Below are 13,756 nucleotides of genomic sequence, written 5' to 3'. Positions count from 1 at the left end.
CCGTTTTTACTGAAGTCATCTCAGCCGTTGATCGTCACAAATCTAACGGCTGAGAACTCAACTTCCCCTGCCCATAAAACTGTCTGAACGGACCCCCCCCCCCAAAACCCTAGAGACCAATTCACTTTTCATCTCCCTCACCTATCTCTAAACCTCCGTTGTCCGCCGCCCATCGAAAATCGCCTACGGCGGCGGCGACACTCTAAAACACCCCAGAAACCCTAGGTAATTTTTCTTTTGATTCTTCAAGTTTCAAGGTTCGATTCAAGCTGAAAATCATATTAATCGATTGTTTTCAACGAGAACAATCGATTGCTGCTAATTTCAGTTCGTGTCAAAGACACCGGAGTTTGGCCGGAGTTTCATCGTCAGTCCTCGGAAGACCAGTAGGTAACTAATTTACTTTATTTTATTTCTCTTCTTTTCTTTTCTTTTTCTTCTTCCTTTTGTTTTTTCTTTTCAACCAGACGACCGTTCTATTCCTTCTCAATTTCTTCTTCAGATTGGTTGCCCTAATGATTAAGAGGTCTAATTACTCAGTAATTTAGTGTAAACATATAACATTAGTTTAATCGACTTTAGATTAGTTTGGACAACTGGAATAGTTTACTTGTTGAATTAGGCATCGATTTTGTTTTGTTTCTGCTTTTGCATGATTTACTTGTCAGTTAATTGCATGATCATTTAGTTTAATCACATGTGTTTAGAATAATTGAATCAATTTTAATTCATTCAGTAATCTAGTTAGGTTTAATTAGTAGTTTGTTTCTTTGTCATTTGATCTTTGATTTGGTTTTTGATTGTTTGATTGCTGATGTTGAATGTCATTTGGAATTAAAGGGGTGAAAGGTTAATAATAGAAACCTTAAAGGGGCCAAAAGAAATCAGAAAATCAAGATGTTTTGAGGTATTTGTATAGAAAACTTCTAGAAAGGATTGAAATGTAATAAAACAATTGAATTAGGTCAAAATTTGGGGTAAAGATGGTTAATTTCAGAAGTTTAAAAGGGTCTGGAAATAAACGAAGCTTCTAGAAACAGGGACAACTGTCTATTTCTATTGAAAATAGATGCTTATATCCCGATTTTTAGCTGACAGAATTCCCAAAAGATTCCCTCACACCCCTCTAATTTTTCCTCACAAAAGCACACTCTTACATTCTATATAAGGAGCCATATATCACTCACACGCACAGACTTCACAGACAAAAACACATTCTGAAAGTCACACTCTTTTTCATTTTTGAGACTGATTTTACGCATCTTCCTTCTCACTTTATTGTTCTGGAGATTCCAGCTCCATTTCTGCATTTCAAAAGAAAGAACTTAGCATTCTAGTTCATGTTCATTTGCTGCATAATTCCTAGGTTTGTAGAAGTTGATAGAGCTGTTGAGCTTCTTTTCTCTGATTCTTTGGTCTGTTATTTCTCAGCTATTTTTCTGCCTCTAGGTATGTAAGATATCCACTATTTTGCTCTCTTTATTGACTATTTGGTGCTGTATTTATTACTGACTTCTTGGATCTAATATTGTTAGCCATTCATCAGTCAAAAGATCTATATGCGTTGATATTGCATTTGCTTAAGCTAACTGCTACACCCATGCTGGATTCTATTTTAGTTGTTGAATTTGCTTAACAAAGTTTGTCTGTTTAAAACTTGTTGTATTTACTTAATGTTGAGCGTGCGGTTGAACACTTAGTACATCCATTACACAAACCCTACATAATTTCTTCCTATTATTTCTATGACTACAAAGAAAGCAAAAGATCTAGTCTACTATGACTAAAGAAAACGAAAAGCTAAGCTACGAAAGCACTAAAAATTGGATTGTCTCCCAATAAGAGCCGGATTAATGTCATGACACGATGTAATATGTTCCCTCACGCATCCACCAAGTCTATCAAAGTTTTGTGATGACGAGCTCCACCACCCCAATAATGTTTTACTTCTACCCATTGACTAAGAATGTGCCATGGCTTTCGGGATCCTTTAGCTCAACGACTCCATGCTTTGTAAACCGCACTGCTTCAAATGGACCTGACCATCTCGATTTGAGCTTCCCAGGAAAGAGTTTCAACGTTGAATTGAACACGAGAATGACTTGACCGGTTTCGAACTCACGATGCAAAATGTGTTTGTCATGCCATCTCTTTGTTTTTTCTTTATACAACTTCGCATTCTCATATGAGTGCAGTCGAACTCTTTGAGCTCATTTAGTTCCAACATCTGTTTTCCCCAACTAGATTCATATCAAAGTTGAGCTTATTGACTGCCCAATATGCCTTGTTCTCAATCTCAACAGGCAAGTGACAAGCATTTCCATATACTAACCTGTATGGTGAAGCGCCAAATTGGAGTTTTGTATGCCGTGCGATATGCCCATAGAGCTTCATCTAGCTTGCTAGCCTAATCCTTCCTACTTGCGCTCACAGTCTTCTCCAAAATTTGCTTCACCTCCCTATTTGAGACATCCACTTGACCACTGGTTTGTGGATGATAAGTAGTTGCAACCTTGTGTCTCACCCCATACTTAGCTAAGAGGTTGCCCAACAGTTTGTTACAAAAGTGAGCACCTCCATCACTTATCAAAGCACGCGGAGTCTCGAATCTGGTGAAAATATTTTTCTTCACAAAGCTCACCACCACTTTAGCATCATTCATAGGCAAAGCCACAACCTCAACCCACTTTGACACATAGTCAACTGCAACCAAGATGTACCGATGGCCGTTTGATGCTGGAAATAGCCCCATGAAGTCTATTCCCCAAACATCAAAGATTTCAACCTCAAGTATGCCCTTCAATGGCATCTCATGTCTTCTTGAAATTGTACCCATCCTCTGGCACCTATCACACTTTTTCACAAAAGCATGTGTATTCTTGAATAGCTTAGGCTAATAGAATCCCGACTGAAACACCTTTGCAACCGTTTTGTCTCCACCATGGTGCCCCCCATATGGTGATGCATGAAAATCATGTAAAATTACCTCCATCTCCTCCTCAGGAACACATCAGCGCCCCAGCTGATCAGCATACTGCTTAAAGAAAAATGGCTCATCCCATAGATAAAGCCTCGCATCATGCATGAATTTCCTCTTACCATTCGGAGATAACTCTGACAGAGTCACCCCACTTACAATGAAGTTCACATAGTCAGCATACCATGGGGCTGTGCCAGTTGTGATGGCTAGCAATTGCTCATCAGAAAAGCTTTCCTGAATTTTTGCACCGTCCTCAACATGTGCGCGAGTTTCCATGCGCGATAAATGGTCCACCACCTGATTATTTGTCCCTTTTCAATCTTTGATTTCCACATCATATTCTTGCAAGAGAAGAACCCAATGAATTAATCTAGGCTTAGCATCTTTTTTCTCAAACAAATATCTAATAGCTGCGTGGTCTGTGTAGACGATGACTTTACCAAGTAGGCCCTAAATTTGTCAAACGCCCATACTACCGCTAGAATCTCTTTTTCTGTGACTGTGTAATTTATTTGGGCTGGATTTAGAGTTTTTCTAGCGTAGTAAATTGAGTGGAACACTTTATCTTTCCTCTGGCCTAATACGGTCCCAATTGTCATGTAGCTGGCATCACACATAAATTTAAACGACTCTCCCTGGTTTAGTGCAGTGATAATTGGTGCAATCACCAATCGTCTTTTTCAACTCCTCATATGCCGTCAAGCAGTGTTCATCAAACTTGAAAGGCATATCCTTCTCGAGCAACCTGCACAAGGGAGCAGAAATCTTAGAGAAATCTTTAATGAATCTACGATAGAAACATGCATATCCCAAAAAGCTTCTAACTCCTTTGGCAGAGATTGGAGGTGGCAGTTTTTCAATTGCATCCACTTTTGCCTTATCCACCTCCAACCCATATTTGGACACCTTGTGCCCGAGTACAATTCCTTCTCATACCCTAAAATGACACTTCTCCCAGTTCAGCTCCAAATTTTACTCTTCACACCTGGAAAGCACTTTACTCAAATTCGTTAAGCATTCATCAAAAGTTGGTCCAAATACTGAAAAATCATCCATAAACACTTCAACAAATTTTTCTGCCATGTTAGTGAAGATTGCCATCACGCACCTTTGAAAAGTCGCGGTGCATTACATAGCCCAAATGGCATTCGCTTAAAGTATAAGTGATATAAGGACAAGTGAAGGTAGTCTTCTCTTGGTCCTCTGGTGCAATTGACATACGGTTATAGCCAGAATATCCATCAAGGAAATAATAGTAGTCTTGTCTGGCCAACCTATCTAGCATTTGATCAGTAAAGGGAAGGGGAAGTGATCGTTTCTAGTAGCATTATTCAGTTTTCGGTAGTCAATACAAATCCTCCAACCGATGACAGTCCTAGTTGGAATTAATATATTATTATCATTTATGACCACTATGATTCCACCCTTTTGAGGTACACACTGACTGGACTTACCCACTTGCTATCCGAGATGGGGAAAATAATACCAGCATCGAGCCACTTGATGACTTCTTTTGTTACCACTTCCTTCACGACTGGGTTCAAGCGGTGTTGGTGTTCTACACTCTGTTTGTGCCCATCATCATGAGAATTTTATGCATACAAAATGCTGGGCTAATACCACGAATGTCAGCCATGGTCCATCCGATCGCCTGCTTGTGCTCTCTAAGCATGCGAAGTAGCTTTTCTTCTTGCAAAACACATAAGTTAGAAGATACAAAAACATGTAAAGTTTCATCAACACCTAAATAGGCGTAATAAAGATGGGAGGGTAGGGGCTTGAGTTCCAATTTAAGAGCTTCTTCGATAGACGACTTGGGGGTGGCCCACTTGGTCTATCTAGAGGCTCAAAATTAAGTACATGCATCCAGATGATGCACCATTTCCTTCACCTCGTCATCCAAGTCAATGATGTTAAATAACATAAGTGATTTTTCTAGAGCGTCATCCAGATATGCACCCACATCAATTTTTTCTTCTTCTTTTTCAATAACATATATCATAGCTAGATCCACATAGTGACTTGGCAGCTAAATTCCCCTATATACATTAAAAGACTATTTCCACATTATCAACTCGGAGGATCATTTTTCCATCACGAACATTGATCACAACATCAGCGGTGGCTAAGAGAGGTCGTCCCAAGATGATGGGGACTTGTTCATCAGCTTCATAGTCCAGTATAATGAAATCTGCTGGCAGAATAAATTGCCCAATTTGTAGTAGCACGTCCTCTATCACCCCATCGGGATAGACAATATATCTATCAGGAAGCTACAACATGGCTATGGTTGGCCTTGGGGCTCCCAACCCCAACTGACTTAAACTGATAAGGGCATCAAATTATGCTAGCTCCCAAATCACAAAGCGCTCGTCCCACGTCTACCTCAATAATTCAAATAGGTATGGTGAACCTCCTAGGATCCTTCAACTTTTGCGACAATTTTCTTTGAATTCTCGAGGTGCACTCTTCAGTAAGTGTCACTATCTCAAACTCTGTCAACCTTCTTTTGTTAGGCACAATATTTTTTATGTACTTAGCATATTTTGGGATTTCACGTGGCACATCAACCAATGGAATATTCAATTGAATATGGTTCAGAATATCAAGAAATTGGTTGATCATCCTGTCATCACTTTTCTTCTTCAATCTTTGTGGGAAATGAGGCGGTGGCTTTGCAAACAGAGTCTTTTCTCTATCTTCAATTTTGTTTTTCAGCTTCTCCCACAGTTTTGGGGATCAGTTCACCCTTAGGAGTGACTTGTTCTTTCTTTCTTTGGGACTTCTTCTAATTCTCTGCCATTCCTCAAAGTTATAGCATTTACATGAGGATTCTTATTTGTATCGCTAGAAAGGGCCCCTGTTGGTCGAGTATTGTGCAACCAACTGCCTAATCTACCTCTTTATATTTCAAAATTCAACTCAACTGCTGATTATCTGTTCGAAGTTGCTAGTTGTTAATCAATAGCTTCTTCAACATATCACTAGTGTGTTTTTTCTACCTGTTGAGGTGGCTTTTGAGGCTGATTATAGTTCCCTTATAATTTTGAGTGGTCTGATTCACACCCCATGGGAAATTCGGGTGATTCCTCCAGTTGGGATTATAGGTTTTCCCATATTGATTATTCTGAATTATTGGACCTCTACCTTGGTGGCCCACATAATAGATAGATTCAGGATTCACCGGACATTGGTCACTCATATGACCATCTCCAAAAATTTCACAACATACAATCATCCTCTAAACCTGTTGCATCTAATTCCCTTGACCCATTGCCATCTTATCCATGTAGTTGTTTAGTATAGCAATCTCTGCTCGCATGGCTGACATCTTATCCAGCTCGAGTGTACGTGCTGCTTTCTATTTTATCATCCTTCTCGAGTCACCTTCACCCTACCAGTTATGATCATTTGCAGTGAAATTGTTGAGCTAAGTCTGAATCTCACAGTATGGCTTTTGCATGCAACTTCCTCCACAAGCTGAAACTAGATTTAATTTGGAGGTCTCGTCTAATCCATCCACAAAAGTATGTCCCAACACCTCATCAATATGATAATAATATGGGCAGTCCCTAAGTAGTTTCTTATATCTTTCCCAAGCTTGACGAAGAGCATCACCATCTCGTTGTTGAAACCTAAGAATCTGACTTCTTAGTGCCTTTGTCTTCTTAGTGGGAAAAAACTTGATTAGGAATTTTCATGCCAAATCATCCCAAGTGTGGATCGAGTTTGCGGGCTCCTTGTTTAACCATTCCTTTGCTTCCCCCATTAGAGAAAAGGGAAACAAAGTCAGTCTAACATAGTCCTTAGAGACGTTCGGATAGTTGTATGTATCCGTAATCTCCAACAAATTCTGTATATGCCTTTGGGGATCTTCACTTGACAACCTCACAAATAGCCTTGTGGATTGAATCAGTTGCACCATGTAGTGCTTCAGCTCAAAGTGCCCAGTTACATCTGGCATCACGATAGCTTGAGTCATGTTCGCGAAACTAGGCCATACTGCCTCAATCACATGTCTTTCTTCATTTTATGCCATCTCGATTGGTTGTGGTTGGACTACAATACCCAACTCTACAATTCTTGCTCTTTCTTCTGCCTCTATCCTTATCATGTGGAAAAGTCTTTCGGGTTCAGGATCAGGAGGAGGAAGGTTGTTCAAACTGTTGCTTCTTCTTAAATTCAAGGTGAACACCTGTAGAGTCAGAAACAGTCATACAGATTAACACCTGAACAAACACAAATAAGAGCTTATTTCAGAAAAATAAATAATTTTAATTCTCCAGCAACAGCGCCAAAAATTTGTTGGGTCCAAACGCACACGCAAGTATGCAGTCGACAAGTAATAAAGTGGTAAGAAAGTATCATTCCCACGAGGATTTATGATCAACTATTTGCCAATCTAAGCTATTTATATATTTAATGCTCAAGTGAGTATGAATAAGATGATAGTGATTTTTATAACTAAATTACTACAAACTAATAAGCAAGCAAGAAAATAAAAGCGCAAGTAGAGCAAATAAACACTTAGGAAGAATTCAATGAGATGGAGATATTCCAGGGTTATGGGATTAACGTCTCTCCTATTGCATTTTTCGGCTTGATATAATCACTTGACTTATCTAATTTTTTGATTAGCAGGGTTTATTATGCTCACAAAGTTCTTTCGACGCTTCGCTCGCCTATTCAAGCCAACCTAAGACTATATGTCTATAGAATAAAACTTCACAAGAACGCATGTATATTTCCTACTAAAACAGCCAAGTAAGGTAACTAGAATATGTCTATCCTAATCACGAATCTATTCTTCGATGCCCTAATTCATTAACTTACTCTATTCAACTTTATATGCAATTTATAGTTCCTACTTTCGAGTTCAACTCTTAATTCATAGATAGTACTCTATTGTTAGCTACACAATTGATTAATTAAGTGCAAGAATGAATAAACAAATTAATATGATAAAGTCAAGCAAAATAATCAACCATCAATTTACAATAGTCAAGAACGACCCATAACCCTAGAATAGTGAGGTTCTTAGCCACTCATGTTCATAAAAATTATCAAAATATTATTTTAAAAAATAAAAGCTATGAATACTAGAAGAAGAATGGAAGAATTGATGGATTTCATGCTCCCGAGTGTTTCGTGCTTGTATTTCTCCCTCAAAGTCACTTCACTCTTTTATCAAAATGGGTTTAGGTTTACCTTATACGAGTTGGGGGCGTCTTGGGGTCAACATAACCGAATCCCGGGCGAAATAGGACAAATTCATGTCACCAGCGCCCGGGGTAACGTGGGGCACTGGAGTTTTGGAGCTTCTGACTTGGGCACCACAGGTAGAACCCCATGTTGCCTGTGGCGCTACTTTGTGACTTTTTTCCCTTTCTTCCTCTTTTCGCTTCAATTCGCGCACCTTCGTGCAAATTATCTCCGGATGATTCCTACACATAAAAATACCACTAATTAGCACAAACCATTACATTACACACGTGAAATCTACGAAACATGAGTAAAATACGAGGTAATATGCATATAAATATACATACTTTAAGCCGAATATCAGGCTCAAAGGGGTTGACTAGGGATAACAAGCATTAGGTGGCAATAGAAAGCTCAAACGGACCAAGGAAAGCCTACAATCATCTTCCAAACCAAGAAAACCTAGAATTTCGCCTTGAAACATATTCGGGACAAGTTATAGACAATCCACTCAAATACTTGGACTAGCAACAAAAAATACCTCACCTCTCACGAAGAGACCATGCATGGCCCTAAGTGGATTGAGGCCATGGATCAAGAACTGAAGGCATTAAATGAAAACAAGGCTTGGAGTTTGGTAGATCTACCTGCATGTAAGATGGTTGTAAGATGCAAGTGGGTGTTCAAATTCAAATACATTGTGAAGGGTGAGGTGGAAAGATATAAGGCAAGGTTGGTGGCCAAGGGCTACACACAACATGAAGGTCTTGAGTATTAGGAAACTTTCTCTCTTGTAGTCAAGATGGTGATTGTCAGAGCTGTTTTGTCTCTAGCAGCTATGCATGGATGGAAGCTTCATGAGATGGATGTCTTTAATGTTTTTTTGCAAGGGAAAATGGTGGAAGATGTGTACATGATTCCACCACCTGGCCTTGTTAGCAAGGGGGAGTATCAACAAGTCTATAAGCTTCAAAAGTCCTCGTATGGCCTCAAACAGGTCTCTAGACAGTGTAACCTCAAGCTTAGTGAGGCTTTGACTGCTTCTGGATTTGTACAAAGCCTCCATGACTACTTTCTTTTCACCAAAAAATCTGGACAAGATCAGATTTTTGTATTCGTATATGTTGATGATCTCTTAATCACTGGCTCTAACCAAATTATGATAGAAGCTTCCAAACTCATGTTACAACACTATTTCAAAATCAAGGACCAGGGGAGATGAAGTACTTCCTTGGCCTTGAAATCGCTAGAAGCGAATAGGGAATTCTAGTTTGCTAGAGAAAATTTGCACTGGATTTGATTGGTGATCTTGGCTTAGCTGGATCTAAACAAGCATACACTCTATCAGAAGTGAATCAGAGGCTCACTAGTATAGAATTTGATGAAGGAGGAACATGCACTGGTCAACAAGATGAGTTGTTGAGTGATCCTACCAGCTATCAGAAATTGGTAGGAAAGTCACTTTACCTCACTATGGCCAGTCCAAACATAGCTTATGTTGTGCAAAATCTGAGTCAATACATGCAGGCTGGGTAGCGTGGTATCTAAAGAAACCAATGGAAGGGGCTCTAAGGGTAGTGAGGTATTTAATGAATGCACCAGACTGGGTATATTGTTATCTGCTAAGGCTTCATCACAACTCACAATACATTGTGAAGCAGGTTGGGATACTTGCCCAATGACAAGGAAGTCAGTCAGTGGATTTGTGGTAAAATTTGGAGATTCCTTAATCTCCTGGAAATCAAAGAAGTAAAATACCATTTCAAGAAGCTCAGCAGAGGCAGAATACAAAAGCATGGCAAATGCAGTGGCTGAGGTAGTTTGGTTAGTAGGATTGTTCAAGGAGCTAAGTTTTGATGTGGATTTACCAGTGGAGCTATTATGCGATAACAAAGCAGAAATTCAAATAGCAGCAAGTTCTATATACCATGAAAGAACTAAGCACATAAAAATTAACTGCCACTTCATTAGAGAGAAAGTGCAAGAAGGTCTTATTCATACAATCCATGTTCCTTCCAATCTGCAACTAGCAGATATCCTGGTAAAAGGACTTGGTAAATCACAGCATGATTACTTGTTGTCCAAGCTGGGAGTGTTAATCTCTTCTCAATCACTGCTTGAGGGAGAATGTTAAGAGGAATGATGATGTGGCATAGTTAGTTAGGTGTTAGTTAGTAGTTGGTTGTACAATTTATTAATATTTAATTATTTGTTAGTTATCAGTTAGTTAGAAAATACTCTGTATAAATAGTGATGTACATCTCATATGAAAGTAAGCGGAAATGATTATTCCAGAACTCTTTTCTCCTCCTCTGTTCCATCTCTCTCAATTGCTCGATCTAGAAACTTCCATGGCTTCATCTCAACAGCTACATTATGCCCATTTCATTTTGTCTTCGACCGGTCGTAAAAGGAAAGAAGAAGAACTGAGATAATATATGTTTGAGCTTTCACTGCTTGATTCTCTGATTTTCAAAAGATTTCTGGTGGAATCGGAGTTGAGATACATAGGGGTAACATTAACTTGAACTTGTATATTCAGTGGCAGAAACACCTTGAATCAATTAGTGTCATCCGACATCGTTTCATATAATTTATTTTTGTTTAATAGGCTATATTTTTGTTTATATATATTTAATAAAATTAATATATATACACGTGCATACATAATAGGCTGCCAGCACCAATAGGAAGTAACGCCTTCAAACTTGTGTACAAGCCGAATTAATATTATAGGTCGACATTATTTACGAAAAATTCTGCATACGACCAATGAAAATTACAAAGGTAGTAATTTACTCAAACTTGGTCTGGCTGAGTTGCGTGTTTGGTCTTTGTGACCTTTAAGCTGGCCTTATATTCACCATAGAAATAAGAGGCGAAACCCCAAAGACACATAGCTAAAGCCATCCACTTTTCTGCATTGAAGCTTTCAGGTAAGAACATAACAGCAAAGATCTGTTGTACTGGAACTAGAAGGAGTTAAATATCCCTGACAATAGAGCTGAGGAGCTGAAGATCAGCCCAAGATTTCCAATAATCATAATTTGCAAAGCTATTGCTGATAGTGCTAATATCATATAATACTTGTTCTGCCCCAGTCCAAATTCTTCAGCCTCTCTATGGATGGCCTGCATATACTTTAAGAAATATAGTAAAATGCATGAAGTTATATCCCACTTGATTAAGTAGATATGTAAAAGCTTTATACTTTTCATTCTAAACCAAAAAAAGTTCATGTCATTGTGATTCTACTTTTTTCATTTCATATTACCACACCTTTCCACTATTTATGGCACTCTTTCTTCTTTACTTAATTTTGACGATCCCCTCGTGTGATCATCTTTGAAAAGAATTAAATAAAGGATCTTTATAAAAGCTTATGTTTCACTCTGAACCTAGAAAGTTCTTGTCAGTGTAACTGATCAACTTTATTCCTTTTATATATATTCCACTACATTGATAATAATCCCTCTGTTTCAATAAAAGTGAAGTTGTTTGAATTGGTAGAGTTTAATAACTAAATGAAAACTTTTGAAATTTGTGGTCAAAATATGTCATAATATTTGTGTGGTTATAAAGCTATTGAAACTTAGTATGTCTTTAAATATGACATAACATACTTGTGTGATTATAAAAGCTTCTTATTAAGGGTATGTGTAGGATAAAGTTAATTGTTTGCAAATATAGAAGTGTGTGGTCCATTTTAGAATAAACTAAAAACTAAAATGTGTCACATAATCTGAAACAGAAGGAGGGAGTACTTATTATCTTTATATAGTTCTCACAACTATTTGTAATAATTTTCTTTCATCTAACTATTCAACTTTTGAATATAATATGATGGTTTCTGTATCATACTAATTTATCATAGCACAAATAATTTAACTTCTATATGATAACAGTGTAAGCTTTTGTAAACAACCTATTGTAACAGATTAAAGTACAACTCTGATAAAATGGAGGTAGTATTACGTTATTATGAATATATACATGTCTACTGCAATTTTAGAGACAAATAGAGCCTAAAAAGATGTTATAGTAGTAATTGTATACCTGAAAATCTTCGTTCATAATCATGGCGACGACACAAAACAAAGTGGAGAAGATGCATATAAGAAACTGCATTTGCATGACAAGATCAAACGTAACAGCAACTCCAGCTTTGATATGGCTATACTCCACCCTGCATTTACAAATCCATGAGAGCAGCACCAACAATTGTCATGACAAACCCTAAAACGTATTGACGATTCGACTCTCCTTTAGGCCTATCTCCATTCATGTGCAGCCCTAATATGATTGATCCAAATGTCATCAAAACCACAGCATTTATAGAATAATGTGTGAACTTATGTTTCACCATAAAATACGCGAAAATCGCCGTGAAAGACAGTGATGTTGAAGCGAGGAGGGAGGAAATTGAAACAGGAAGATAAGACATGCCGAAAGTGTAGAGGTAGCTACAAACACCAAGGAGACCTAAAATAGCACTGGCTAATATTAGTTTTGGTGTGAGTAAAACTCTATTAGTTTCTGTTTTAGCTTTTCTTCTTTTTGCATAAGAAATGACAATTGGCAAAACCAAGATTGGAAACCCTGCTGTAAGCAAAAAAGCTTGCAACCATTTCCTTTTTCCACCATGCAAAAAGTAAATCCTAACAAGCATAACACCTGCTATTTGGCCAACTGCCATGAAGATGGAGTTGATGACAACAAGCAGTGTTTTGATTGACATGAAATTCTTGAGTTTCCTAGGCTTGCATTTTTTTCCCTCTTGCTCTCTTTGTATGTCCATTTTTTTCTGTACTCTAGAGAGATTTCTGTGTTATCAAGATATTTATTCTAGTTAGAGCTGCTAGAAATGAGACTGCTCATTTGCCAAAATAATTAATTGAACGGATAAGACAAAGAGAGAAAGCGTAATCTAACTTTTATATACAATAATAATGTAAAAGATTCATACACTATCGGGTTAGGTGAGAATAACTATTGAGTAATACCAATAAATAAAAGTAAGACATGCAATTGCTACAACAAATTAAATGACATGCAATTGCTCTAACAAATTAAATTGTATATTGTGATAATGTAATTTTTATACTAACAATGTATATAATAAGTTAAATCTGGATACGAATAAGCTTTGGACGTGTAAAATAATAAATAATTATTGTCAAATGGAGAGGCTGGTTGTTGCGCATGCCACTTATGTAAAGGAAGAAAAGCAGAATATCCTAGTAATAAGCCACTAGAATATCAATAAAAGCATTGTTAATCATGAATTTGATGAAACCTTAAAGTGTCAAAGTTAGATATTCTCCTTTTGGTCAAAAAGTAATGCCAATAATGCTTATTGCTATAGTTACGATTTTGAATTACGTCACTAGTCTCTTTTTCTAATCTATATAATTTGGAAAAGTTGTCAATTGTGAAAAAGTGGATTACCACTAGGATAGCCATTATTCTGCTCCTTGTTTTTCGTACCGAAAAAAAAAACACTGATATAGATCATTCAATCATATGATAAGTGATACTTGTCTATTCCCCCCCCCCCCCCCCCGTAATCCACTC

At 37.7% G+C, this 13,756-nt stretch overlaps 1 long non-coding RNA gene across 1 annotated transcript; it reads right to left on the bottom strand.

Moving 5' to 3' along the window:
* Positions 1–10,821: 10,821 nt before the first annotated feature.
* LOC109244705 lies at positions 10,822–13,237 on the bottom strand. The gene is made up of 3 exons (XR_002070723.1): positions 12,857–13,237; positions 12,239–12,368; positions 10,822–11,313 (listed from the first exon to the last, which is right to left on the bottom strand). It is a non-coding gene; the product is annotated as an uncharacterized LOC109244705 (long non-coding RNA).
* Between the last annotated feature and the right edge of the window lie 519 nt (positions 13,238–13,756).

Source organism: Nicotiana attenuata, unplaced genomic scaffold, assembly GCF_001879085.1.
Source record: "Nicotiana attenuata strain UT unplaced genomic scaffold, NIATTr2, whole genome shotgun sequence".
Classification (NCBI taxonomy): Eukaryota; Viridiplantae; Streptophyta; class Magnoliopsida; order Solanales; family Solanaceae; genus Nicotiana; species Nicotiana attenuata.
This window is presented reverse-complemented; position numbering and strand designations above follow the sequence as displayed.